This window comes from Furipterus horrens, unplaced genomic scaffold (assembly GCF_987537825.1).
Source record: "Furipterus horrens unplaced genomic scaffold, mFurHor1.1.pri manual_scaffold_17, whole genome shotgun sequence".
Classification (NCBI taxonomy): Eukaryota; Metazoa; Chordata; class Mammalia; order Chiroptera; family Furipteridae; genus Furipterus; species Furipterus horrens.
Window position 1 is genome coordinate 5,924,035 of NW_028327187.1, and position 5,151 is coordinate 5,929,185.

The following is a 5,151-nucleotide window of genomic DNA, read 5'->3' on the forward strand; positions in this document are numbered from 1 at the left end:
ATTCTAGAAAGGGAAACTATGCAGACACTAAAAGAATCAGTGGTTGCCAGGGGTTGGGGGGAAGTCGGTGGTACACGAAGGATTTTATGGCAGTGAAAATAGTTTGCATAATAACCCAATGATGGATGGATGTCATTTACACATTTGTAAAATCCCATAGAATATATAACACCAAGAATTAACCCTGGTGTAAACTACGGACTTCCGGTAATAAAGATATGCCCATATAAGTTCACTGATTATAACAAATGTACCAGTCTCGTGTAGGATTTCCACTGTGGCAGAGGTTGTTCATGTGAAGGAGCAGGATGTAGATCAGAAATTTTGTACCTTCTGTTATAGTTTGCTTTAACCTAAAAGAGCTCTGGAGGATAAAATAAAAATAACATTTAACAAATTTGAAAAATATATAATTCATAAATTTATACTCTCAGACCATAATCGAACTCAACTAGATTTGAATAATGGAGACTTGCAGGCTTTTAAGTGTACAGCTCAATAGCAGTGAGTGCAATTATATTTTTGTTCAGCCATCACCATTATATATTTTCAGACGACTTCCTTCATCACAGACTGAAAGTCTGTACCCATTAAATAATAACTCCCTGTTCTCCACTCCCCACAAGCCTTGGTAATCATTACACTACTTTATGTCTCTTGGAATTTGTAGATCCGTATATAATAGTGGAGTAATACAATATTTGACCTTTTGTGACTGGTTTATTTCATTTAGCATAATTTATTTAAGTTCATATGTAATGTAGCATGTATAAATATTTTATTCCCTTTTACGGCTGAATAATTCCCATTGCATATATAGAACACATTTCAATGATCCATTCAGCAGGCAATGGACATTTATGTTGCTTCCATTTTGGGCCCCTGTAGATGCTGCTGCTAAAAACATGGATGCCCAAATATCTGTTCAAGTCCCAGCTTTCAATTGTTTGGGTATATAGAAATAAATTAAGTGAAAGTTCTGGATTTTATAGTACATTTATTTTTAATTTATAGGAACCACCATGTTTCTCATTAATGGCTGCACAATTTTACATCCGTATCAACAGTACACAAGGGTTCTGTCTCAGTCTATTTGCGCTGCTGTAACAAAAGGGTTTGGGAAGCTAATAAACAGTGGAAATTTATATCTCACAGTTCTGGAGGTAGAGGTCTGATATCGGAATGCCAGCATGCTCAGGGGATGGCTCCTTTCTGGGTGGTGGGCTTCTGGTCATATCCTCACATGGCAGAGGGGCAGGGGATTGTGCAGGCCTCTTTTATTAGAACACTAATTCCACGCCTTAAGCCTACACTCTCACTAGCCTAAACATTTCCTAAAGGGCCCACCTCCTTATACCATCATCTTCGAAGATTAGAATTTCAATCGATGAATTTGGACTGTGTGGACACAAACTTTCCTTTTTAACATATTTTTATTGCATTTATTGGGGTTATGTAGGTTAAAAAATTGTACGTTTCAAGGGCACGATTGTTCAATACATTATCTGCATATTATGTTGTGAGTTCATCAAACAAAGTCTGGTCTCCTTGCAACACCATTTACCTCACCCTTCTCCTCTTCTACCTGCCCCCACCCAGCTTTCCCTCTGGTAATCGGCACACTATTGTCTGTTTTAGAGGGGTTTTTTGGTTTTGCTTAAGGCCTTCACCTATTTCACCAGCTCCCCTAAACCTCTAACAGCTGTGAGTTTGTTCTCTGTATCTGTGAGTCTGTTTCTATTTTGTTTGCTTGTTTACTTTGCTCATTGGATTCCATGTGTAAGTGAAATTGTATGGTGTTTGTCTTTCTGTGACTGGCTTATTTCACTTAGTGTAATATCGTCTAGGTGCATCCGTGCTGTTGCAGAAGGTAGTATTTTCTTCTTTATTACAGCTCAGTAGTATTCCACTGTGTAAATGGACTGCAGCTTTGTTTTGCTTTGCTTTGCTTTGTCTTTTTTATCCATTCATCTACTGATGGGCCCTTGGGCTGCTTCCAAATTTTGGCTCTTATAAATAGCACTGGAATTAACATAGGGAAGTATATATTCTTTTGAATCAGTGTTCTGGATTCCTTTGGATATATTCCCAGAAGTGGAATTGCTGGGTCATAAGGCAGTTCCATTTTTAGTTTTTTGAGGAAACTCCATACTGTTCTCCACAGTAGCTGCACCAGTGTGCATTGCCAATAAAAGTGCACGAGGGTTCCCTTTTCTCCACACCTGCAGCAATACTGTGTTTGCTGAATTTTTTAAATTTTTATTTAATTTGAGAGGATTTCACGTACTCCAGTCCTCGGCGCTGTCATGGCAGGCTTGCTAAAGAAGACTACTGGCCTTGTGGGCTTGGCTGCATGTGAGAGTCCACACAAGAGGCTAAGAATATTGTACACAAAAATTCTTGATGTTCTCGAGGAAATCCCTAAAAATGCGGCATATAGAAAGTACACAGAACAGATTACAAATGAGAAGTTGGATATGGTTAAAGCGGAACCAGATGTTAAAAAATTAGAAGACCAACTTCAGGGTGGCCAAACAGAAGAGGTGATTCTTCAGGCTGAAAATGAACGAAGTCTGGTGAGAAAAATGATAAAATGGGAACCATGGGAGCCTTTAGTGGATGAGCCTCCTGCCAACCAATGATATAATTATCATCAAACGACTTGTGTGTTGAAGGGAAACTGATGTAATTAAATGTTCTGCTATATCAAAAATACTTCCATATTATTGACATCTAAAATCAAGAAAAATGATAAAGAGCATATATAGGAGACTTGTTAATACCGATGATTATGGCAATAGGAATATCAGTTTTTGTGAAAGCATTCATCCTAATTATTTCAAATATGGTATTTTTTAAAACAGAACTCCTATAAGATTTGAAAATTAATTGGAAAAATTTCTATATGTTTCAATGCACAGGCCATATATTTGATAGGTAAAATATTTTTAGTAGTGTCTCTAATGCATTTGAATTTTTTTTATTATGAAGAAACCATAAAGAAACTTATTATTGCTTAAACAAATGTATAGGTCACTGAAGTGAAGTAGTAAGAGTAAAAACCATTAAATTACAATTAATTGTGCAGTTGAGAAATTTGATCTTGTATTTGAAAGAAAGATTCCTTATTTACAGTGGTAGTTGGGAAACTTAAAATTTTGTCTCGGTTAAGGAAGTTAGCTGTCTGGCCCTTAATCACACGACTTCAGGATAGAGAGTTTCTATAAAAGAAGAGATAGTAAGAGTTCCTAAAGTTTTTCTGGCATACGAATAAGGTTTTATTCAAAACATCTTAGTTGTGCCCTAGCTGCTGTGGCTCAGTGGATTGAGCGTCGGCCTGCGGAGCCAAGTGTCACTGGTTCGATTCCCAGTCAGGGCACATGACTAGGTTGCACGTCAGGTCCCCAGTTGGGGGCGCAAGTGAGAGGCAACCACACAGTGATGTTTCTCTCCCTTTCTCCTTTCCCCTCTCTCTAAAAATAAAATAAACAAACAAACAAATTATTTTAAAAAATCTTAGTTGTATGGTTATAACTTCTAAGTAGAATCACTTAGTAGTTTTTACTAAGTTTCCAATATGAGTGTACCTGGTATCAAACGAGATAATTGACAAGTTGAAGGTTGAACAAAAATAAAATTACTTTTCAGGTGAAAAAAAAATTTTTATTTAATTTATTAGGGCAACATTGGTTAATAAACATACAGTTTTCAGATGTCCAATTCTATAATGCATCATCTGTATATTGTATTGTGTATTTACCACCCCAAGTTAGGAGAATTACTTGTTGATTTATTTTTTAATGTATTTATTGTTTTTCTACTACAGTTGTCCCACTTTTTCTCCCATTGCTCCTCCCCACCCCACCCACCCCTTCTCCCACTGTCAGTCCCTAGTTGTTGATTTATTGCTGACAGCCATCCTGGCAGGTGGGAGGTGAAATCCCATCTTGGTTTTAATTTGCATCTCTCTGATGGTTAGTGACATTGAGCATATTTTCATATCTATTGGCCATGTGTGTGTCCTCTTTGAAGAAGTGTCTATTCAGATCCTTTGCCCATTTTTTAGTTGGATTGTTTGTTTGTTTTTAGTGTTGAGTTAATTGTGCTCTTTATAAATTTTGGATATTAAGCGCTTTTCAGATGTTTCATTGGTAACTATGTTCTCCCATTCAGTGGGTTCCCTTTTCCTTTTTGTCAATGGTTTCCTTTGATATGCAAAAACTTTTTACTTGATGTAATTTCATTTGTTTATTTTTCTTTTGTTTTCCTTGCTCAAGGAGACTCAACTTTGAAGAATTGTGTATTTCTAGACTTACTCATTTCATTCAGACTATTTAAACTGATGGCAAATAGTTGTTCATAACACTTTCTCACAATCCTTTGTATTTCTGTGGTGTCTATTGTTACTTTTCCTCTTTCACCTCTGATTTTACTTATTTGAATCCTCTCTTTTTTATCCTGATAAGTCTAATTAAAGGTTTGTCAGTTTTGTTTACCTTTTCAAAGAACCATCTCATGGTTTCATCGCTCTTTTGTGTTACTTTTCCAGACTCTACTTCATTTATTTCTGCTGTGATCTTTACTACTTCCTTTCTTCTACTCACTTCATGCTTTTTTTGTTCTGTTTCTAGTTTTATTCAAGATTTTATTTATTTATTTTTAGAGAAGGGGAAGGGAGAAAGTGAGGAAGAGAAACATTAATATGTTGCCCCTCATATACACCCCATTAGGGGACCAAACCCACAACCCAGGCATGCACCCCTCAGTCTGAGGGATGATGACCAACCAAATGAGCCAATTGGTCAGGACCTTTTCCTAGTTCTTTTATGTATAAAGTTAGATCGTTTATTTATGACTTTTCTTGCTTCTTGAGGTAGGCCTATATTGCTATGAATTTTCCTCCTAGGATGGCTTTCACTGTGTCCAATAGATTTGAAATTGTTTTGTGTTCATTTAAATTTTTCTCACAAACTTTTCATTGTTCCTTAATCTCTGTGTTGACCTGTTCAATTGTTGTTTAGCAGCATGTTATTTAGTCTCCGTGTCTTAGTGTGTTTTTTAGTTTTTTCCTTGTAATTGATTTCTAGTTTCATACCATTGTGGTTGGGGAAAACTTTTGATATTATTTCAATTTTCTTGAATTTATTAATA

General features: G+C 36.2%; 1 pseudogene; it reads left to right on the top strand.

Annotated features, from left to right (window-relative positions):
- Positions 1-2,306: 2,306 nt before the first annotated feature.
- Positions 2,307-2,642, top strand: LOC149990397 (NADH dehydrogenase [ubiquinone] 1 alpha subcomplex subunit 5 pseudogene; annotated as a pseudogene).
- The last annotated feature ends 2,509 nt before the right edge of the window (positions 2,643-5,151 follow it).